Here is a 25164-nt window from a genome sequence, read left to right as displayed (position 1 = left end):
GTCAGTGAGGCCACTGGACATACCACTTTCAGAAACACTGGAGAGACAGACCGATGTTCATGGAGTCAATCACACATACCAGCAATAGACCTGTGGCTGGAATCTAGAAGCAACACTTAGAGGATAATTGAACAATTGCTAGAAGCAAAGTTTGTGGAGTACTGAGAGATAATTTAAAAACTCCTTGGCCTCTTCTCCCACCTTGCTGGGTTTTACCTCAGAAGTTCCATTTAGTCAAAAAGGAGCAAATTAAAAAAAAAAAAAAAAAGTTTTTTGGTCCTGAAACTTCCAGAAGGCAAGGAGGGAAAGTAAACTTTTGTCAATATACTCAGAACCTGAATAACACTAACAGGCTCAGAACACGCTATTTTGTTTAACAAAGCCCTGTCCTCAGGGGATTGTGAAAGCCAAAGTCCACGAAGACTGAAACTTCATAATGTAATTACAAAACACTTCTGCCCCATACTTTCCTACATGCCTCATAATAATAAAGGCTGCAAAAGATCTGCAAGTGTCAAGACTCAGTTTCTAGGAAAATAAATGGGAGATAAAAATTCAGGGCATTAGACTTTGACACCACAACTAGAGCAAAGAATAAACTCAGTCTAATTTTGGCCAGATAAACATAAAAATTCACACATAGGCTCTAAATATCTCAGGTCCTTTTTACCAGGCATGTCCTATCTTGTTTTTAACAAAAAACATTGCAAGGTACATTAAACAAACAAACAAACAAACAAGCAAAAACCCATTGGTCTGAAGAGAGAAAGAAAGCTTTTGAACCAAAATGTTTAACTCATTGAATATTTTGATGAATGCTTTTGCTGTGCTCATCAGTAGATACAATATGGACAGAAAAGGACTCGGTAAACCTGAAGATATGTTAGCAGAAACTTCCAAAACTGAAGAGCAAAGAGAGAAAGAAAATAAAAGGCCTGGATAGAACAGCCAACAATTTTAGTGAAATAACAAAAGGAACAACATACTTGTAATGAGACTATCAGAAGGAAAGATTGGAATACAAGAAATATTGGAAATAGCAATGGCTGAGAATTTTCCAAAAATTAATAGGAGACACTATATTACAGATTAACAAGCTCAGAAGACATGAAGCAGCCCCCAAAGGGTATACCTGATTGTTTTCTAGGTAATTTCTTTTTTTTTTTAAGATTTATTTTTATTATTTTTGTATTGGAAAGGCGGATATACAGAGAGGAGAGACAGAGAGGAAGATCTTCCATCCGATGATTCACTCCCCAAGTGAGCGCAACGGCCGATACTATGCCGATCCGAAGCCAGGAGCCTCTTCCGGGTCTCCCACGCGGGTGCAGGGTCCCAAAGCTTTGGGCCATCCTGGACTGCTTTCCCGGGCCACAGGCAGGGAGCTGGAAGGGAAGCGGGGCTGCCGGGATAGAACTGGCGCCCATGTGGGATCCCGGGCGTGCAAGGCGAGGACCTTAACCACTTGCGCCACAGCGCTGGGCCCATTTTTCTAGGTAATTTCTATACCTACAGATTAATACTATTAAATTTCCCTGGTTCCCCCTTCTGTCTTCTCTGACTCCTCTCACCTGAAATTTCTCCTGTCTGAGGATGTGAGAGCCAAGTTACAGGAGTATGTGTAATCTAATTATTTTCCATTTTAAAGCAGAAAAATATTATTAAATACAAAGATGGGCTGGCATTGTAATACAATGATTTAAGCCATTCCTACTGATGGTGGTATCCCATTTGAAGTCTTGGATGCTGCTTCACAGTCAGCTTCCTGCTAAGGCATCTGGGAAGACAGTGGGTGATGGCCCAAGTCTCCAGGCCTCTGATACCGAGGTGAGAGACTAGGCTGGAGTTCCTGGCTCCTGGCTTCAGATTGGCTTAACCATGGCTACTTTGGCCTACAGAGGAAAGAAATGAATGTGAGATTCTCTTTGTCTCTCTCTGGACAAATACCTTTCAAATAAATAAGTACGTAATTTTTTTTAATGCAAGGTTAAATAGTAAATGACAGCTTTATCTTCTCAAAAGGACTAGGCATTTCTCGAAGTCAAGGATTATATATGATGTAATTCTGAATTCCCTAAAGTCTCTGGAATGTTTCAAGCGTACATGTAAAGGACATGAAGTCTAAAAGCTTAGCAGTACCAGGACCTGCAGATAAAGACTCAAAGCTGAAGAGAGGTTCCAATCAGATTACTTAATACTGCTGAAGTATCTTCGAAATAAACACATATCCTATATTCTTCCATAATATATTGTGCCTATGTAAATCCCATAATAATTTATGAGAGGCCAGTTCTCCTGTTAGACTTTATGTTCCATTAGATCAGGGGTCATAGCTTTCTTTCTTTTTTTAATTAATTAAATTCATTTAGTTAGATTTGGCAAATGAGTAAAAGTAAAGATCGTTTCCTGGAGGAAAGAGATTCCAAAGCCATAAAGAATTGAAGTCACACATTTGCCAAGAATTACCTGAATATTACACTGTAGAGTAATTTTAAAGACTTTTACACCAACAAGATGCATCTCCTTGCCCCATTATTTAATATTCTTTTGGAGCTTGAATTCTCAATCACTCCCTATCTCCCCTGTAATTTTCATAAGTATATTTACACTGACTTTTTCTCTTCCTTAATCTAGCTTATTTTCACAAGAAAATGAAATCTTTCTATTTGCCCTACTATCTTTTTCACATCTCATTTTCCTTCTTTTAACTGCTAAAGTTCTTAAATGAGTGGTCTGTTCAAGACATTCTCACTCACACCTCATCATACCATGAGAGTTGGTTACAAGAAGTCTAAAAAATATCTGATGAGCTCAGAAGTCACTGCTCAGTTGCTCATCGTCTCAAATTCTCTATGTCTTACAATCTTTCCGTAAGACAAATGATCTTTTCACAAAGTGAACAAGCACGTGGTAATTTATTTCCTTTGTTAGTGGCCCAGAAGAATGTCAAGTTTCTATATTGGGATGCTGCAATGGAGGACTGTGTTTCCCTCCCAGACAGTCTTCAGGTTTGGGGTTTTGCCCCTCCACTCACATCAGGAAACCTACTGTAACTTATTAGAGACCCAGAATAAAAGCCAAAATGTCACGTTATTGATTGGCAGTGAGGAAAAGTAACTGTTGAACTGAGTGGACTTTCCTAACAGTCTGATCCTCTCTGTATTTGGAAGCACAATATTCCATTATTTGACAACCATCATACTATTCACAGAAACCAAAATATCTAAAGATTGCATAGTTGCAACAGGATCAGGACAAGAGCAGTTAGCTACAGATTTTGAATTTTACAATGATATTAGATCTCTGATTTTGACCCATTTATATTCTTCCCCTTTACCTCTACACGTTGGTATTACTCTGCCAAATGTTCTAATTGTGATTTTTCTATGCTTCAATAGTAATCAACCTTTCTTCTTATTACATCATAGCATAATCAGGTTATGACTAAATGTTGCTGACATGCAATTATCCTCCTCTCTGGTGTGTTACTTATTACTTGTTTGTTGTATAGATTCTCTTTCAGAGTTTAGTCTTACCTGTAAATTATTGAGGGAGCATGTCAATATTATCTACATGGGCCATTGTGGTTTGCAAATATGGATTTCTGCTTATTATGCTACATTTTTTAAAACAAAGCACATCTGGGAAAATAAGGTTGATTATCCATATCCATATTTGTTTGTAAACTATGTGATCCTTTTGGGCCACAAGCTTGTTGGCCTTTCTATTGCTTAGGATTTTCATAAGAAGATCTAGTTAGATCATGAAGGTAGTTTCAATTTACATTTCAAATATTTCAGTGATGACAACACTGGAACAATGATAGGAAAAATTTGTTATTAGCAATGTTATATAAAAATCACAAATATGTGGTTAATTAAAGAGAAATATTAGGATTGACATTACAGCATAATAGGCTAATCCTCTTTCTGCGGTGCTGGGATCCTATATTGGCCACTGGTTTGAGTGGCTGTTTCATTTCCAATCCAGCTCCCTGCTAATTGTCTGGGAAGGCTGAGTAGTATGACCAAAGCCCTTCACCTCTGCACCCACTTGAGAGAACCTGGAAAAAGCTCCTGGCTCCCAGCTTCAGATCCGGATAACTCTGACCATTGTGGTCTTTTGGGGAGTGATCCAGTGCATAAAAGCTCTCTCTCTCCTTCTCCCTCTTTGTAACTCTTTAAAGTATGATAAATAAATCTTTTGAAAGACGAATTGGAGGCAGGAAGGAGATAGAGAAAAACTATTGAATGAAGGAGTATTAACTAGATTCAAATTCATTAGAACTTGATTCAAGCCCACAACATTTGATCACTTATTTTGTCATGTACTAGCACTTGCTGCAGGATAAATATTAGCCAGGGCCAAAAATTTAGGAAATGCTTATAGAAGAGTTACTTGAAATTGGGAAAATTTAATTCATAAACATGTCTCCTATGAATTGAGAAATCACCATCATTATTTAGTTAGAATGGAATGGCACCAGTTCCAGAACATAACTTGAGAACTGCTATTATAGAGTGAGTCACTGAATATTTTTGACACAGTGAACAATAATTTTATTATTTTCCTATAATAATGTAAAAATTGAGAGGCAGGATTTTTCCCCTACAGTATGTGCTGTGTAAAATGGGAGAAAGGAATCCTTTTGTTCAGAGTTTTAAATCTTGCAGCACAGCCATGTCCAGAGAGAAACCAAAAAAATGTTTAAATCCTTAAAGATATTATTCCAAATAAAAGTATTTTGTTATAATTGGAAAATATTACTGGAAGATGACTAGGCTGTGGTTGAATAGCCTAGTTTGTGCTTTACTATTTACTTCTAGTTGATGAACTCGAAAATTCTGTGTAAGCACTAAGGCATGTGACTCTCAAACAGTGTGCTTCAGAGTCACCTGGAGGGTTAAGGTGCTCCATCCCCAGAATTTTTTCATAAAGTAGGTGTGAGTCAGGTGTAAACATCCATTTCTAGCAGGAAGCAGATGCTGAAAGTAAGCATTTAGAACCCCTACTCTGTATCTTGGATATAGCATGTGGTATACAGTATACCACCTGCCACTAAGTCTAAATGTCCATCTACTCTCCTGAAGTCTCAACTTCTTCCAGATTCTATTCTCACCATTATATGTATATATTAGTTATATACACCTGGCATTCTATATACCAAAGATGTCTAAAACACCACTTCTAGTATTCCTTATCTCTATAAATGGGGCCAATATCTATCTGTTCAGTAAGTCAGAATCCTTGGCCTCATGCTTGAATTCCTTTTGTTGGGTTTCTTCTATTTCCTCCTTTAAAAAAAATTATTAAAAGAGGAGTTGTTTATTTATTTATTTGAAAGGCAGAAAATGATACACACAGAATAAAAATGAGAAAGAAAATGAAAGAGAGAGATGTCTTCTACCTGTTGATTCACTTCCTAAATGCCTGCATTGGGTCAGAACACATGGATGTTATCAGCCCAGACACTTGGGCGATCTTCTGTTACTTTTCCAGGAGCATTAGCATGGTGCTAGATTTGAAAGTCGAGCAGCTAGGACTGGAACTAAGGCTCATATGGGATGCTACTACGGCAGGTGTTGACTTAACCCAGTGTGCCATAATGTTGGCTTCTACCCTTTTATCTATGTTGCCATTAATGAAGTTCCAAGAAATTCTTCTCCATTTGGTATTCCTCCTTCCTATTATCTTCTATTGTTTCTTATTTTGATAACTTAGCTATATCCCATATCATCTGTTTCTTGAACTATTAGATTCTACAAGTCTTTAGCCCTTCCAACCTTCCAACCTTTATTGCACATTGCTGCCAATTATCTAATATGTAAATTCAACCATTTCATTGAAAAAAAAAAAAAAAAAGGATGTGATGGCCTAGTGGTGAAATTCTCAGCTTGCATGCACCAGAATCCCATATGGGCACCGCTTTGTGTCCTGGATGCTCCACCTCCCTTCCAGCTCCCTGTTTGTGTCCTGGGAAAGCAGTGGAATACAGCCCAAAGCCTTGGCACCCTGCACCTGCATGGGAAACCTGGAAGAAGCTCCTGGCTCTTGGCTTTGGATCTGCTTGGTTTTGGGCGTTGTGGCCACTTGGGGTCTGAATCAACAGATGGACGATCTTTTTCTTTGTATCTCACTCTCTGTAAATCTTCTTCTCCAATAAAAGTAAATGAATCTTCAAAAAAATCCTTTCCCAAGCTTCTCATTTTTCAATAAGGTTCAGATTCCTTAATATGCTGCTTAAGACTATTTCTGATCTGATCCCAAATGGCTAGCTTCCGTTTTTGTACCCTACAGTCCCATAATACTGACCAAATGAGAGCCAACTAACACTGAGACTTTGCCAACAGGGCTCTCTCTGCTTAAGTTAGTTTCCCCATCTTGTTTAACTGGCACTCACTTTTGAAGTTGGACTTTTGGGGACAGTGTTGTTGTGATGCAGCTGGCGAAGTCACTGCATGCAAGCTCAGCATCCCATTTTGGAGTCCCCAAAGTTAGAGCCCCAGCTTCTGGGTTTCTGATCCAGTTCCTGTGGACTCAGTGGAAATCAGCTCAGTACCTGGGCCTCTGCCACCCATGGACCTTGATGGAGTTCTTGGCTTCCTACTTTGGCCTGGCCCAGCTTGGTCGTTGCTGCCATTTGATAAGTACATCAGCAGATAGAAGATCTCTTTCTCTGTTTCCTCTGTTAAATAAGTACATTTTTTTTTGAAAATTGATTTTTGACTTTCCTCCTCAATAGTAAAGATAATAATGATGAAAATCAGTGTTCATTAGATACATACTGTATACAAAACATTTTATATACACCTTCATGTAATCTTCATAACAGTACTTTGGAGTTCATATCACTATCCTTGATTTAGAGATGAGGTAACTGAAGCTCAAAGAGGTTGCCTTGGGCTTGAGGCAATGATTCAACAGCTAAACCTATACTTTGTAAGCACTGGGAGCCCATCAAGGCACCAGTTCACTTCCCATCCAGTTCCCTGCTTATGGCTTGGGAAAGTGACAGAGGATTGCCCAGAGTTTTAGGACCCTGCACCCATATAGGATAACTGGAAATAGCTCTTGGATCCTAGCTTCAGACTGGCTTAGTTTCTCCAATGCGACCATTTGGGGAGTTTATCAGCAGATGAAAGATTTTTCTATTTCTTCTCTCCATAAATTTGATCTGGCTTTCCATTAAGATAAATAAATCTAAAAACAGGGCTGCCTCTTTTGTCATCATTTGTTGCTCTAGTCATTCAGTATCCTCAAATTATTACTTCCTAATTTTTCTTGGCTATTTTCATTTATATAAATATGAAATAATTTATATTAGAGCTGGTAGTTTTGAAAAATATAGTCTCCAAATTGCTTAAGAAATTTTACTAATGAGCTACAGGTTTATTTGTAAGTTCTCAAAGACTTGGCTGCTAGAATCTAAGAAGCATATGAGATAACCTAACTATCCAGCGTTAGAAACGGAAATTTACGAGTGAGGAAGAGCAGAGAAGGCTTGAGTAGAATGTGGGACATTTTTGAAAAACATGCAATATGACATGAGGGCAGTTAGGGTTAAGAACTTACTCATAAGTTGTTTCTATGCTGTAAACCCTTTCCTAATCTCAAAACTTTAGTGAATCTGTTTTGCCCACGCAGAGTTTTCTGGAAGCACTTGTGGGTGGAATCTATGAACAAGGTTAGGTTCTACATCGGAGCTGATGTTTATGGGCTTCGGACAGATGATAACTCAGTTATTAATCTCACTCAATTTGCAGAAGAGGAAGTTCCAAGCCAGCAGGGACTGTGAGAATATTTGTTCCCTAGGAACGTGATGAAATCTTGGATTGACCGTTAGGCTTGCAAATGAGGTAGAATGGGGATTCAGGCCATTCTTAACCTGTATCCTGAAAGTCAAGGAGCTCTTAGCTAACACTGGACTTACATACCATCATAGCACTCTTATTTGCTTTTACTACATTGTCTCTGCTAAAGCAGACTTTTTGAGGGCAGAAATTCTGTTATTTAATACTTATATACCTGAGTTCGTATATAATACTTATACACAAACGATGGTGTATAATAAATGTCAAAAGAACGTCACAGTTACATGGATTTATAGAAATAAAAAGAAATGATCTCTAAAACTTGAGATAAGATTTTGTGTTTAATATTTCCATGTCTATTGCATTAAAATAAAAACATACAATTACTCAAAAAGAAATTAAAAGCTGAAAAAATAACAGTTAAAAAAAGCTGGGCATTTTCAGTTACCAGAAACTTCCCGTTTCAATCCTGAAAACAACTCTACCACTTAGATAGTCTTGCATGTGTCTTACAGTGGAGGATACTTTTAAATAGCTTGTCCAGGATATTGTAGCTAATAAGTGGTATCAAAGCCCATATTTTATGTTTTGTACTGATTAATGAAGTTGTTTAAGATAGATCCTGGAAAGAGAAAGTCAGTTTATATTGTGTCTCAATAAAGCTAAAAATAAAAACATATTTAAACCTATTAGTACCGTGCCTTGGTCACTATTTAACAATTGATCTGAACATTACAGTCAAGAAAATTTATTACATGCAGCTTCAGATTGCGAAGTAGGAATAGTGGGTTATATTCACTATGCTGTGGTTTACTTCACATGGCACCAATTAATTTTTGGCTCTGTTTCCATGTGTAATAGAAAAGGAAGGTGGTTATTCAAATAAATCATTGAAATACATCTAACTACACTTTTCAAAGAAAGTATTTTGAGAAATTGGATGTTTCTTTATATTTATCTCAATTAAATTCTGTAATTTACTTTCAGATAGTGATAAAAAAATGTGTATACTTTTTTTCATGGTTTTAAACAAAGTGACATTCGCTTTTCTCACATTTTCTTAAAGCAAAAGTAAAATATTCTTTGAAATGTTGGACAGGTCAAATTTAGCCTTTTTGCAAAAAGGACTAAAAATTAATTAAATAATTATTATCCCACAACTCTGTATTTTTCTTCGTTTCTATGAGCATGTATTTATTGATGGCAAAGACATTAGTGATAATATAACCATTGCACTGAATTACCTATTTATTCCCCCAAAAGTTCTTAATTTCTTCCACACAGCCAAAATATCCAACTCCACATTTCCCCATTTTAGCTAGTATAGGTAAGTCCATTTCTTCTTAATTTCTCAAAATTAGATCTTAACCAATCATCATCTTTTTCTCCAGAATCCCAAAAGCTGTCTGTTGGCAAATCATTCCAGGACAAGCGTTTTACGTATTAGACCCTGGGTTTCATAGCAATGAGAGCAGTTAAGTTTCTTTGTGCTCAGGGAGTTAAAGGACTCTAAAACCCTGATCTTCTGTGACTCCCTTCTAATTGTGGTTCTCAAAAACAGTGATTGCTTTCTCAGCCAGTGCTAATTTTAAGTTTTTCAAAATTGTTAACTTAATTACTTCGGAGGCAGATAGACAAGACACTTAGAGAACTTCATTCACTGGTTTACTCTACAAATGTTGGCAATGGCTTAGAATTGGAACAGGCATATCTAGGGAAATGAATTCAGGTCTCCTATGTGGAAAACAGGAACCCAAGACCTGAGCCGTCATGCTGTCTCCATGGTCCGCACTGGCTGGAAGCTGGAGTTAGGCATTTGAGATAGGCATTGAGTTCAGGTACCTGGATAAGTAACATGGGCATCGCATCTTAGCCTCTAGGCTAAACTCAGCCCTGCAAGTTGTAGTTTTAAAGGTCCTAGAGTAGTTATTCAACAATGAGGGTGTCTGTAGGAGGATGATCATAATCACATTTCTATGTGCTATTTTTGTAATGCAGCTGTCAACATTTCTCTCTCTTCCTGGTTTGAAACACATGAATGCAACTAGGAGTCAGGGGAAGCCAATTTGGTTATTACAGCACCCTTTGGAGATTTCCTCCTCTCTCTACTGTATCAGTAGATTTAATATTTACTCATTAGTTTTTCTTTTGAAATGTAGAATACTAGTTGAACATCTAAGACTAATGTATAAGTTTTCTACATAATCATGTAATTTTTGGTGACAAAAATGCTGAAATTTCTGTATGTAACTTTAAGATTCATCCTTTAAATATCTCTTTTTAAAAAAGATTGTGTTTTTGTCCATTTCTTATTTTGCTCCCTGTTTGTGGCCTGGGAAAGCAGTGGAGGATGACCCAAGATCTTGAACCTGCAACCATGGGGAAAGCTGGAAAGAGGCATCTGAGTCCCACTTTCCATCAGCTCAGCTCTGGCCTTTGTAGCCATCTGGGGAGTGAACCAAGGACGGGAAGACTTCTGTCTCTTTCTCCCTACAAATCTGTCATTATCAATAAATCATTTTTTAAAAGTTATTTGAAAGGCAGAGAGACAGAAACAGAAATGTCTCCCATTTGCTGGTTCATATCCTAAAGGCCACACAGAAGCCAGGAGTCTGAAACTCAATGTGAGTTTCCCAATTTGGGATCAGGGATCTAAGGACTTGAGTCATGACACGTGGGCTCCCAGGGTGCTGATGAGCAAGAAGCTGGAATGGAGAGCAGAAGCAGGTCTCCAGCCCAAGCACTCTGTCAATGGCTGTGGCGTCCTAGAGAACCGCTACATCAGAAAACTGCACTAGACATTCATATTTTAAAGCAGCATAGGATTTTAGGGCTATTAAATTTTGGTTCATTTTGTTCAATTAATTCATTCTATAGATACAAACACTTAGATCCAATGATAAAGGTACCACTGAATTGAGTAATTTCTATGGTCAGAATAGTTTGATTTAAAAATAAAACAAGGTATCATTTACATTTCAGTTGAAATTGTTCTCAATGTCAGAAAACAAACTAAATATAAAAATACTTAAAGTACATAATTATAAACAACACAGAATTATATCTACTTTATTTCTATGATGACAATTTGAGCATTAAAAACTTAAATATAGCTAAGAATAGGGCAGGTACTGTGGCATAGTGCATCCTACATGGGTGCCAGTTCAAGTCCTATTTGTTCCATTTCTGATCTAGCTGCCTGCTGATATGCCTGGAAAAGCAATGGTGGTTGGTTTGAGCAGTTGGGCCTGGTATACCTGGAAGGAGTTCTTGGTTTTGGCCTGATCCAGTTCTGGCAGTGGTGGTCATTTGGGGAGTGAATCAGCAGATGGAAGAGCTGTTTCTGTTTCTCTCTTGGCTCTGTAACTCTAACTTTCAGATAAATAAATCTTTAAAAAAAGAAGTCAATGGATATATGAACTTTCTTTTTGCTTTAGAGTCTACATAAAGGTCATCATGTCTGAGGAATACAGAAATGTCAACTAACAATGTTTCATTTTCCTTTAATGACGTTGATGAAGAGATTAGGACATTATTGTGGTGCAGGAATTCAGTTGTTCTCCTAATGTGTTTTCCCCACTTGCTTTGGAAACCTTTTCTTTGAGATGTGGTAGTCAGCCACACTTTAACTTCAGTAACATCTTCATTGTTTTAACTTTGCTGTAATTAAGATAACCTAACAATATTAAGTAACTCAGTTTCCTTTCTCCACACCTACCATTAACTCCTGTTGCATGTGACTATCTGGCAGACATCAATAGCCTGAGTGGAAGAGGACCACTGTTCTATTCTGATAAACTTAGTCAAATTCGGAGGATTTCCAATGCAGCGAAACACCTGTGCAAAGAGCTACTATGATTACTTCAGTTGGATTTAAATTTACTTGAAATGATCAGTTTGCAGTCATATTTCCTTAGCTGTGATAGCTGATTTTAATTTCCCAACTATTTCTTGATGATGTAGTCAAAAAAGTTTTCAATTGCTGCTGAAACTCGACTTCCTCTTCCAGAGGTTACACTGTTATTTTTCCCTATACTGCATACTTTGCCCAACACCGAGCAGAACCATGATTTACACATTATGCTTAGCCTCATTTCCTACATATATTTCTAGAAGTTTAAATATTTGGCAAATATTTAAGTTTGGGGTGATTAAAGAGAGCCACACAGAAAATTAACACAAGAGTTGTACAGTCCAAAGAGGAAATAATCAAATAAATTGCTATTTTTAAACAACATCAGCAAACAGAAGGAAGGAAGGATTATTTCAGAATACATTTATTCATAAGCAAGAAAATAACAGAAAAAGTAATGTTTAAAAAGACTGCAAGGCTAACAGTTGAATCCCTATTAAACGTTTTACATTTGACGTCTTATGAGTGGATGTGAGCATGGATAATTAGTTTTCTTCCTCAAGCAGCCAAAAAGGATGTTAAAAATATAAATAAGACTTCAGAAAACATGAAGAGTGAAAGCAACCGCAATCATTGTTGTAGGAGTTGTGTTATTTCAAGAACTGCATCTGCATTGATCAACTGTGAGAGCACAGGATGTACAGTCCACCACGGGGAGTGTGTGTGTAGGATTAAAAAATGAGGAACATGCCAACATCCTCAGGAAAAATAAACATAGCTTCGTCCATAAAAAGCCTCCAAGCAGAAAAAAAATCCTCCAGTAACAAAAACAGTTTTCAAATGCCTGGACTTAGATTTAGTTGGGGAGGGAGGGGGGCGATTAACTGCAGACCAGCTCCCACCATCTCTTGAGTGATTCTGAGCAAGGGTTGGGCAGGCAGCAGAGAGCGGTGAGGGGACAGAGCAAAGATTGGGATTTCATGTTCCCAGGTGTTCCATGGCCACACCTTGCAGTGGACCCAGAAGCAAGTCCTTCTGATCTCTCCCGTTTCCGTTCACTAATCAAGGGACAGTCCAGTTAAGATCTCCAATGAACCTCCATTTCTGAACACAAGTTATATGAGCTGGTCTCCGCCCCCAGCACATGGAAAACAAACTTCCAGGGTGCACAAGAACAACTCTACTACCCTTCAGCCTCAGTCCTAAAGAACTCTAGTTTGGGCCGCTAAACGGCCCAGGTCTCGCAGCTCACCCCTATGTATCTCCCAGCAAGCCCCGCTCCCGGTCCCGCCACGTGGCTGGTCCTCAGGACGCTCCGCCCCCAGCAAGTGTGGCGGAAGTACCCTGAGGAGCGCGAGACCGCGCGCCACCTAGCCGAACGCGCATGCGCTGGCGCCGAGCGCAGTGGGGCCGCCGGGCTCGCTCCCTCCTCTCAGTCTCTACGGCCCCCGCCTCAGAGTCGGCACCCGCCATCTTGCACCCCCCCCCCCCACACAGCCGAGTCACCTTTATCCTTCCTAGATCCCCCGCCATCTCCCTTCCCTCCCCTTTTCAATCCTGTCGCGGGCCGCCGCAGCAGAAACCGCGCCATCTCTGCCCCCACAGTCTCCACGCGGGACGCGCAGCCGTGCCACAAGTGTTCTTAGAGCAGAGGTTGTAGAGGGCGTGGGGGGCGGCGCGGGGCGCGGTTCGGGGAGCGGTCAGGGCGCCGGGAGGGACGCCGTGCGCGGCACCGTGACGCGGGGCTCCCCTGCCGGCCACGCCCCGACCCCAGCCCGAGGGCGGCCGCCGGGGAGTGCGCGGGAAGGCCGGGGGACGGCGGCCGCGCGAGGCTCCGGCTGCGATGGAGTCGGCGTAGACTCCTCCCCGCCGGCGGGTGGGCGTGGGGCGCGGGCGGCTCGCCGAGGCGTCGCTCGCGTGCCGCCCGGGCTGCGTTTTGAGGGGAGACTCAAGAAGGCGGGTGTTGCTTTACAACCCGTGAGGAAGAGCGAGGTGGGCCTTAGGGGAAGTGGAGATCCCATGCAAAGGAATAATCAACTCTGCCCTCCCGGGATGCGCCCATCTCCGTGACTCCTGGGAGAATGACTTAGCCTCCATCAGGACTGGGAGCGTGATGTGATGGCGAGATACACGTTAGATGCCAGTTCTGCTTACTAGTTATCCTTGGATCTTCATGTTTTAAGAGCTGACAATGTTTTGTTCATTAAAAATCAAGGCACATGTCTAGCAAATGAAAGGGCTAGTGGAATATATCTGACTATCTGACTATCCTGGATACAATGTTACCACTTTACAGGTTGATCAATTAGCTTGTCCCCACAAACCTGTTCCCACAATAACTAGAAACTTGGGTAAGCTTGGAGCAGAAGGAAAAAAGGGAGGGGAGGTGCGGGGGAGACCGCTGTCTGAGGACTTGAAGAGCAAATGGAGATTGGAAGTGGTGAAATTTATGGTGAATTCAGAAAAGCCTTCAAAGAGAGTGGACCTGAATTTGAGGGACAGTTTCTTGATAGTGCATTGCAGAAATGGAATGCATTCATCATATGAGGCAAGGAAATATGCCTAGGTTTTGAGCCACAGTGGCCAATGGGACTTTCTGCCATTACGGAAATGCTCTCTAACCTGTGCCTGTCTAATATGTTGGCCATTAAGGGACAAGTGGCTCTGGGGCACTTGACATGTCACAAGTGCCACGGAGCATCATAATTTTTCATTTTATGTTTTAGTAAATTGATTAGCATTTGCATTTATGCAGCCACCTGTTCTTACTTCATTGGGCAGGATAGGTTTTGATTGTGAGAGCCCTTCGAATTCTTGATTGGACTGAGTTTTAAAGCCAATTCTTTGAACATTTATTGCTGCAGGGAATCATAATTATATTCACATAATACCTTTCATTCAGATACTGTATTTGAAAGCTTGGGTCTATTAGTATTTATTTACAGCTTGACAAAGCAAAGTGTTCTTTTGACTCCTACATTGTGCACAGCTAGTGCCAGATTATACGGGCGAGCCAGAACCGTGCTAAAGGGGGCTTCCTGCAACAGTGATGGCACTTCACTGCGTGCCTGAGTTTACCCCTAACTTGTATCATTTTGGTTAGTTTTTCAGTGAAGACTTTGCAATTCTTCATCCTTTTTATTCCTGGAGTTCTTTTCATTTGAAGGGTAGTGCTTTTTTTTTTTTTTAAACTTTTATATAATGAAACAACTTGATAAATTACATAGCAGTAACTTTTGAGCATTGCAATATTTTAGAAGTATTTTTATGGTTACTGTAGTCAGACTTTTTAAGGAGATAAGGGAAAATTGGTGATGGATGTTTCGCAAGATTACTTTGTGAGGATTCTTTAAAATATATATGTCCTACTTTACAAGCAGTTTATTTTTTTCCAAGACAGATTTGAAAGTAAAATTTTAGAAATACTTTTATAGAAAACACTCTTGACCCCAGCTGTAAAATTGTGCCCTTGGTCTTTAGGCAGATGATAGTTGTAATGATCTGGAACAGCTTCAGTTCATGAATTTAAATCATATGCAGAGACAAGCTCATAATCAGAATGAGTTGCTCTATGTCAAGTGACTGTATCACTTATTTTTTTTAGTGACAGTTGTGGCTGTCCCAGGATAATTATTAATATAGTCCTTTTCACCATAAAAAATGGCTCAGTTGGGACCACGTACTGATATGGCCACTGTACTTTTTGACTTGCTGAAATTTGCAATACAGACTGCTGTAGAACAGGGACAGAGTTGCTGCTTTTGTATATAAGTAATATACCGGCTGTCTGGCCAGCAAGTGACTTGTCTATTTAATCCACTGATAATTTAAACATTTTTCTTTGGAAAGAAATTTTGAACGCTTGATTTTGATTCTCTAGAAGAAAATGAATTTTTGGTATAGAGAATGCCAAAGAAAGTTAGGCTCCGTCTCTCAGAGAAGCAGCTGAGTGTTTGTGGTGGGATTTTATCAGGTCAGAAGTCTGATTGTTGTAGATAAACATGGTCAAGAACAATTTCACTGATTTCATGAAATAGTAATCTAGCCAAGTGCATTGTTGTATTCATGTATGCTTCAGTGGATAAAATAGTAAGGGTCAAACACTTGGTTTACATCCTCCCCCTGCTACTTTTTACCGTGTGATTTCAGGTAAATTATTTAATCTTTCAAGAAACGTCAAGTTTCCTCACTTATAAAATGGAGATAGTAGTAGCATTTGCTTGTAGTTCCATAGGGGATACGTGAGGCAGCCCACATGATGGGCTGGATGCAGCTCACCACATCTGAGCTAACGGTGGCCTTCCGTCAGTCGCCTAGCTAACCCTCGGAGATGCACTGTGCAGCAGCGGAAGGGGCGCTGGACACCAGATCTGGAAGCTTAGCTTTTACCGCTTTCTGCTGCATTATCTCTGTGACTTTGGTTAGCGTATTTAGCTTTTTGGAGCGTCAATTTCCTCATCAGTAAGATGGATTAGTACAAAACTTCATCTTACAGAATTGTTGGTGGACCTCAAATGAGAGTATTTCCACGTTTTTGTCTTGTTTTACGGACATTTTTAAATTTAATGGGTTGTCTTATCTGGTGTACTTTCTTCCTCAAGAAAAGACTGACGCTGAATCTACAAAGGGCGTGTAATATGTGTAACAACATAAGTAGTGTGTGGTAGGCACTCCACCAAAGTTCCCTTTTACGAATAACTCTGAGCTACAATAATTGATTTATTATACTAGATGAGAATCAACATTTTCCTAGGCATTGGTTGTGAGGCACTCACTGTACCAAGCACAGTACCTCATTTATGTAACCAAACTGTCATTTCTACTGATGATAGTCTTACTTTCTGCAACAGGTCTGTCAGGCATTTCTCTTAGTATGAAAAGATTTGAATAAATTCATAGAGAAAGTTTATTTGCTAAGTTTCTTTGGGTGCAAAAAACTAAAATCAATGCATAGCTTTCTCATAAGATACATCTTCTGTGAAAAATTTTTTTAAAGGTTTGTTTTTATTGTTAAGGTGGTACTGTAGGCAAGGGCTTAGCCTTATATACTACCATACCAGCCCCTCTCATGAACTTTTTTTTAAAAATTTACTTATTATTTCTATTGGAAATTCAGATTTACAGAGAGAAAGATCTGCTGTGTGCTAATTCACTCCCCAAGTGGCTGCAACGGCTGGGGCAGAGCTGATCCGAGGCCAGGGGACAGGAGCTTCTTCCAGGTCTCCCACAGGGGTGCAGAGTCCCAGGCCCTGGGCCGTCCTCTGCTGCTTTCCCAGGCCAAAAATAGAGTTAGGCAGGTCTGAACCAGTGTCCATATGGGATTCTGGTGCAGGCAAGGTGAGGACTTCAGCCACTAGGCTACTGCGCCGGGCCCCTTTCAATGACCTTCTAAAGACTGTTGTATGCATGGATTTTAAAAAAGTTTTTGTACCAAAATAAATTTATTCTTTTATTGTTTTTCCAGAGATTTTTTGAAATACTGTGGTATAGTACTGCCTATTGATAGTTAATGTGTAATGAGGTAACATAAGGCATTAATAATGAAAATAGCACGTGGACTAGCATATGATATGTGATAGTTACTGAAAAAATGTATTCATTGAAATCAGAAGATATTAAAAATCTAAATAATTCTGTGAATGTACTTTATAAACAAACACTGTACCAACTTATTTAAAAATCTTGAAGATTACTTTTGCTATTTAATTTAGTTCTGATGTGTTTTTTGACTCAATCTTCTGTATTTCAGTTTAGTCCTATGTTTAGAAGAATTCTTAATCATGACTTTCTTTGAGAATATACAGTATGTTTAATGATATCCTTTGTGATATTTTTAAGATGCTCTGTCTCATCATGGTGACGGACATGCACTGGGTGCTTTACATGTGTCAAGTGCTGCCCTGGGTGCTTTATGTGCTTTATTGCGTGTAGCCTATTAGGGGAACTGTGCTAATTGGCGTTTTAGAGATGAGAGTGACTGAGGCAGGGAGGTAACGGGACTAATTCAACGGCACGTGTTGTTAGTGCTGGGTTTGCACGCCAGAGCCCAGGTCTTGACTGCTACCCTGTTGTTCAGCATAGGCAGGCATTTCACAACAAAGTTTACTATGACAGACACATTGTAGAGGTGTGGTGAGTTAGTCATGATAAGCTTTTATTTGTATGTTCCTCGTTGTATAGTAGCGAGAACTCTGTTGGAGTCAGGGGAACCTCAGTTTTAGTCCCAGCGTTATCACTAAATAGTGATGTGTCCTTAGGCAGCTCAAGAAACCTCTCTGGACTTCAGTTTCCTCACCTGAAAAATGAGGGATTTGGATGAAATTAGTGATATTCAAACTATAATCTGAAGGCTTGTCAGCTGTCTTTGGTCCCCTTCCCTCCATTTTGCTATAATAATTGTTTATCCATCTCCTTAAGATTTCTGCTAAAGAATTCTGAATTTAATGTTTAAACTTACAAGTCTTCAAGATAGGTTAGTGACAGTATAATTCTCCTGACTGCTATGTGTACATGGTTCAGCAATTTCACATTAAAAAAATGTATTTGTTGATAAGTATTTGTATATGTATGTATATGTACACAAACACCCACATACATGTATGTAGAATATGTCACATTATCAGCTATGTGGGATAAAAGCTCTTTTAAAAATATTTTAAAAATTTATTATTTTATTGAAAAGAAAGATTTATAGAGAAACGGAGAGACAGAAAGCTCTTCCTATCCATTGGTTCATTCCCAGATGCCTCCAATGGCTAGATCTGTGCCAATCTGAAGCTAGGAGTCAGGAGCTTCTTCCAGCTCTTTCCAAATAGGTGTACAATCCCAAGGCTTTGGGCCATCAACATCTGCTTTTCCAGGCCACAAGCAGGGAGGTGATGGGAAGTGGAGCAGCACAGATATGAATTGGTGCCCATATGAGATCCTAGCACTTAAAGGGGGCGGGGGTTAGCCAATTGAGCTACTGCAACAGACCCCTATTTATTATCTTTATCCAGTCTTGTTACTCCTAATTCTCTTGTTTATAGAGGGAAAAAAAGAAATATCTTCTTAAAGTCCATTGATAATGCATATTGTAAAAAAATGTGCATGGGACTGGTGCGGAGGCACAGTTAGTTAACTCATTGCCTGCAGTACCAGCATCCCATTATGGGTGCTGGTTCAAGTGTGGGCTGCTCTGCCTCTTTGCTATTGCACCTGGGAAAGCAGCTGAAAATGGCCCAAGTGCTTGGACTCCTGCTGCTGTTGGAGTCCTGGACCTGAAAGAAGCTCCTGACTTCTGGTTTCTGTCCCTCCTAGCGCTGGCTGTTGTGGTCATTTAGAGAGTGAACCAGTGCATGGAGGATTTATCTCTTACTCTCTTAGTTCTGCTTTTGAAATAAGTAGATGAATCTTTTTAAAAAAACATGAATTTTTTTTTTTTTTTTTGCACCAAAGTAACATCTTCCAATTGAATTTTCCACCAACTTTTTGAAATATCCTTATGCCTGCCTTGTTGGGATTCTGTAGAAATGTGAGCTAACACATGTAGAGAGACCCTCTACGGATTGCCAGTTCATTTGGCTTTTTTGTATGCCTGTAGTGAATCTTCCATTTTTTCTGGCTCATCAACTGCATTTTTAACCAAACTAGACATTCTGTTGAATAGTTTGCTTAATATAAAACTCTCGTAAAGTTGACTATTTCTAAGAATCTAGATTGGAAGAGAATCTAGATGTTTAAAGGACATAGTCCTTCTTTGCATTCTTGCCAAATACACTTAATTTTTACGGTAGGAGTACAGTTTTTTCAAAATTCCTCATGTCTCTAAAAAGTTAACATTAAATAATTCAGTGTTATATAAAACTCATGATGTTTTGGTCTGGGGTAAGTTAGTTTGTTATTAGTTGTTTGTCAGAGTTGGGATGTTGTGTGTTTTTGTGCCTGTTAGACACATTTGCAATGCACTTTTGGCATCATTTTGCATAGAAAAATTTTGTTTTGAGTCTTAACTTTTTATGTAAGCGTATCGGATAAGAAAGCACATAGAATAGAAAGTTACATTAATATGAGACTAAAGAAAATATGATAATGGAACCTCTGAGTGGTGTTAGTGGTGTTCTATATCTCTAGGTCTTTCTACAGGATATGTAAACACCCTGTTCCCTTTTATCTCTCCACCTCTCTCTCTCTGCCTTGATTCCCTCTAGGAAGAAAGAAGATTTACATAGTTTGCCAGTTCTTTTTTTATTATTTCCAATTCTCATACTTTTTGAGTGATCCTTTGATAAGTACTGTGGTTTTTATATTACTTTGAGATGACAGAAATAATTTCTCTCAGCGAAGTTTAAGAGATTAACTGATCCTTATACATAGTTCTGTAATGTTGGTTAATCCTTAACAAAAATCCTGACTTTTATTTTAATTTTCTACCTTATAATACCTCCCATAAAGCAAGAATTTCATCTCCACTCGAATATATCATTCAAAGATATTTCATAAATTTTGTGGAAAAAAGTAGAATTGAGAAGGTGTATATTTTTGGCATGAAAAAAATTTAAAATTCATGTTTAATGTTTTCATACAATACATTTCCTTTAGCTTATTTGAAGATTCCACATATAAATGACTTTGATTTTTTTTGAGTTATGTATCTCTTAATTCTATTTTCATGAGTTTTTTTTTTTTTTTTTTAAAGATTTATTTACTTGAAAGGCAGAGTTAGAGAGAGGACAAGACAGAGAGAAATCTTCTATCCATTAGTTCACTCTCCAAATAGCTGCTACATGCAAAGCTGGAGTAGGCCTTATCTCTCATGTGGCTACAGTGGCCCCAGTATGTGAGCCATCTTCTGCTGCCTTTGCAGGCACATTAACAGGGAACTGAATGGGAAGAGAGCAGCCAGGGTACCAGCCAGTGCTCAAATGGAATGCTCGTGTCTAAGGCAAAGGCTTAACCTGCTGCTGCACAACATTGGCTCTTTCCATGAGCTTTTGAAAGCACTCTCATAGTTGTATCAAACTTGATGTGATTTGTACTGAACTCCTGTTTTGTTTTTTCTTTCCCAACATTCCTGATCTCAGTAAATGGAACCACCATTCAACCTGTTTTTTCTCCTCAGACTCAATGTTTAATCCATTGGCTCTTCAACTCTGTCTTCAAAATTATTCTGGAAATTGGTCATTTGTCATCATCTCCACTTGGTACACTAATTTGAGTTAGTCACTTGTCTTTGTTGTGTCAGTAACATTCTTAGCTGGTTTCCTTGATTGATTCTTGCTTTTTATAGTACATTCTCCTAACAGCTGGAGTTATTTTTGCATTTGGTTTAAAATTTTTTTCTTTAGTTAATTTACTTGAAGGACAAAAAGAAAACCAAGACCATTTCAACTAACTTCCTTTTTTAAAATTCTCTAAGAGCATCACATTTTACTGAAGTAAACAACTTAATTATTGGAGAGGTGACGGGAATGAAAGAAAGGAAGGCAGGATTTGGATCAAGGGAGCTTTCTCACTGGTTTCCTCAGATGCCCAGGTTAGCCTGGGCTGGATCACACTAAAGCTGGTAGTCAGGAGCTAGGACCAAAATCTAGGATTGTGGGTTTCTGGGACCCAACACTTTGATCCATCACTTGCTGTCTCCCAGGGTGTGCATCTGACATGAAGCTGGAATATAATGTGTAGCAGTCACTCTGATAAGGGATGTGGCATCCCTGTTAATATCTTAACCCATAGTCCGAATGCCCACCCCATAAAGTAACATTTAGCCTATGGCTTGGAAAGCTTTAGGAGATGTAACTTGTTGCTGCCTCTCAAATCTTACGCTCTATTGCTTTTTTTTTTTTCCATTTAACTCTAGCCACATTGTCCTCAAGAGCTGTTCTTTTTACGTAGAAGTTCTGTGCTTCTTCCTGAATTTCATTCAAATATTATGCTAAATGTCACTTTCTAGTTGAAGTAAGTTAATTTTCACAGCATTTGTTACAATCCCGAGTTACATTTATTGATGTGCTTGTCTCTTTCATGACAATGCAGTTCTTTTTGTCTGCTTTGGTCATTGGCATATCCTTACATCCTAGGATAGTATTTGGCCTATATCAAGTGTCAATAAAGAAGTTATAATAATAACACAAAATACAATTAATGTTGCCTTTAAGAAGGTACTACTCTGTTAAGAGAGTAAAGGAAGCATATGCAGTGTCTTTGGTAAAGGAGAGAAGAGGGAGTTATTAAATTCCCTTTTTATTTTTTTATAAAGTTGATACTGTCTTCTACAGTAGTTGGGGGAGGAATTTGATGTGGGATAGACTTTATTGTTAAACTGAATAGGGGTTTGTTACTAAAGTAATTAGTGTGCACTAAAATAATGTAATGTTAAGATACAGTAAATTGAAATAATTATGTATTAAGAGAAAGGAGAATTCTGTATTGGTTTGTATATAGGACTACTTAGAGGTGTTGAACTTGGGTCAGTTTTAAGACCACTAGGATTTGGGTAGATGGAGAGGTGTGGCATCGTATCAAAAGGTGTTAGAAGCAGGAAGTGTAGAGATGCTGAATGCCTGATTTCACTGCTGTGGAAAAGGAGGCTGGGAACGACATGTGACTGATTTTAGACGTGTTTGATGACCAGGTTTTTAAAAATCTTTTTTAAATTAAAAAAAAAGAACTTTTTCAAAATTTGAAAGGCAGAGTGAGAAAGAATGAAAAAAGAGAGTGGTGGTGGTGGTGGGGGTGGAGAGAATGAATGAATGAACTGTCTTTATTCCAGTAGTTCATTCCCCAAATGGCCATACCAGCCAGGAACCACGAACTGCGTCTAGGTCTCCAGTGTGGGGACTGGGCCAGGTATTTGAGCCATCCTTTAGTGTTTTCTCAGGTGTATTGAATTACACAGGAAGTAGAGCAGCTGGGACCCGAACTGGTGCTCATATCGCGGGTGGGAGCTCAGCCCTCTGTTTCATAATGCTGTCTCCTTTTCATAGCTTTAAAGGTCTGCTTAAAATTGGCAATGTAGAAATATATTGGATTTACCACTGTGCTGCCCAGCGCTAGATAAAGTTTCTTTGATAGGTACTTCAATATTTGATTTTTTTTTATCTTCAGTAATTCAGTGACTACTTGATGTTGTTTTCCATATCAAGAGAAATTTACATTATTCAACCTTGAGTTTCTTTTTTTTTAAGTAAATGTAAAATGCAGTGTGTAGTAGTGTTAGTTTAACATAATTGCTTCCTCCCTTTAAAAATTTATGGAAATGGAAATGTTCTAATTACAAGAATATTTTATTTTTATATTATGTGGGTTTGTCAGGATGCCAATAATTAGAATTGAGACTGTAGAGTCTCCGGATCAGTACATAGTTTGGCTGAATTAATTTTTCTCAGCAGTGATGACTGAAGAAATGATAAAAACATTCTATTAGTTTTTAATTAGTAGGTTGACTGATCAATTTCAGCCAAGGTTTTAATGTTGCTTTGAGGATGCAGAAACTAATAACAAGGTTCCCAACTCTTTGAAATATTCTAAGCTTAAAGATATTTTATTATATTTCTTTTGTCACTTAGTTGCCAAAAATGTAAGCCCTAAATAAAAACTGTAATATGTTTATTAATGCACTTTTTGTGGTAATTTTACTAGAATTGAAACCTCTTTTAGGAGGTATTGTTGTTTTCTGAGGAAAGGATATATCCTTAAATTCCATTGTTTTAAATTAAAATGCCAATTTTCATTCTCTGGAGCAGGATTTTGTAGGTGTGACTTAGTATTGGTCATTGGTTTAATGATCAGGCTTAAGTAGTGTTAATCAGAATTGAACTTATTCCTTGGGTTCACATTTAAACTGGCATGTTGAAATAATCTAGGTCCCAATCTGCACATCTGAATTCATTTTGTAAAATATGGCAAACAGCTGCATTTTAACTGAAAGCTGAAACAACTGCAGGACATTAACCCATTGAGAAGATTACAGTAGGTTTTCAGTTCCATGTTAACTGTATTTATTAGAGAAAATTGACTTGAGTCCTGCTTTTAACAGACATTTTTTTAATGTCTGGAAGAAAGGAAATAAAACATTGAAATGATAGGACTTTGATGTGTAAAGAAGTTAATGTCGAAAGAAGTTAATTATCTAAATCATCAAACAGAATGTGGATACGGGAAATAATTATTTTAAAGAGTTTAATGAGCTATCAGCTCAAAATGTCAAGAAAAATGTTATTCACCTGTTTGATTTAAAAACTAACTTGACTGTGAAAGGATGATCATTGTTACAATAAACAAGGTTTAAGGCTCTTTATCTCTCATCAAATACCTTTGATGTGAAACGATTGCAATAAGAAGGCAACTGAAGAAAGCTGTGATTTTTAACATGAATTTACTCTATGAAATATCTTGTCCACAGAGAGAGTTAAAACAGTGGGGCAGGATTTGAAGATGCAGAAAGGGGAAGGTTGCTCTAGGGGTGTCTCAGGACAGTTGGCTATAGGATAATCTCACAGAACGAAATTTGTGTCATCTAACTTGAGTCAACTTAATGTCATGACTGTGTTTTGAGGCTAAGGTTCATACATAATCTTTAACAGTTTCACCAGGATAGCTTCATCATTCAACAGTTGGGACAGTCAGTGAAGGTTTTCTTAAGTCCTTCAGAAAGCCAAAGAAATCCACCCCCCCCCCCCTTTTTTAAGCTCTGTTCCGATTCTACAGAACTGTTTGTGGAATTCTTTCGTTTTCTTTCCATTTTGCTCTAGTCTTGGAAGGTGTTGTAATTTATTTTTAAACTCAGTTTTCAAATGGTAGTTTTTTTCCTATGTCATTTGTAGAAAATACGTATTCCAATAATCTGTGTAGAAAATAGAACAAATATAAGTTTAAAAAGTTTTTGACTATTTGGGCACCAGGTTATTTATGTGCTTGAAAGTTTTTGTTGTTAGACTACATTTGAGTGGAACTTTTTCTCTTTTCCTTCATTTTCTTTGCTGTTGCATTCCCTGGTGGTTTTGGCCTACCCTTGTGGGCCCTCATACTAGGTCAGAGGCAGCGGCATACTGGAATATTTTACATCTAGTCACTTAGTTAATGTGCTGCTTGTCTTACATGGTTGTCTTGCTGCTCATCTCAGACAGTGAACTGGAGTAGTATTTTTTTAACAGCTGCCTTTATTGAAGCTCTGCCTATCTGTCGTAGCAGCCCTTGATGTATGTGTCTTTGGTTTAGGTTCCCTTTGTTAACTTTTCCCATTATTTTAGAAAGGGATTTTTTTTTTTTTTTAAATTTAGGTAGGAAGTGGAGAGAGTGAGTAAATCAGAGCAGAGCAGGTGTGTGCCCTCCCTAAATACCTGTAGCAGGCAGGGCTGGGCCAGGGGAAGAGCCAGAAGCCAGGAATGCAAATCACATCTCCTGTTTGGGTGGCAAGAACTCAGCTACTTGACCTGTCACCTCTCCTTTCCAATGTCTGCAGTCAGGAACCAGAAATGGGAATCAGACCCAGGCATTCTGGTGGGCAGTATTCATATGTTA

The 25164-nt window shown here is 38.7% G+C and overlaps 2 protein-coding genes across 6 annotated transcripts in view; one reads left to right on the top strand and one right to left on the bottom strand.

Annotated features, from left to right (window-relative positions):
• The window catches only part of RUNX2 (RUNX family transcription factor 2), a 207271-nt gene that overhangs the window by 148427 nt on the left and 33680 nt on the right, over positions 1 to 25164 (bottom strand). The gene's annotated exons all lie outside the window — the stretch shown is intronic.
• SUPT3H (SPT3 homolog, SAGA and STAGA complex component) overlaps positions 13071 to 25164 on the top strand; it is a 376225-nt gene continuing 364131 nt past the window's right edge. Inside the window, exon 1 of one of the 2 annotated variants that reach the window (XM_040983489.1) lies at positions 13071 to 13317. The gene's annotated coding sequence lies outside the window, so the exon portion shown is untranslated. The remainder of the gene's footprint in view (positions 13318 to 25164) is intronic. The other variant, XR_005884201.1, reaches the window with a different exon arrangement.

The sequence above is a fragment of the Ochotona curzoniae genome, unplaced genomic scaffold, assembly GCF_017591425.1.
Source record: "Ochotona curzoniae isolate NIBS_2020 unplaced genomic scaffold, NIBS_Ocur_1.0 contig_3819, whole genome shotgun sequence".
NCBI lineage: Eukaryota > Metazoa > Chordata > Mammalia > Lagomorpha > Ochotonidae > Ochotona > Ochotona curzoniae.
Note: the sequence above shows the minus strand (reverse complement) of the source record. Positions and strands in the feature narration are given on the sequence as shown.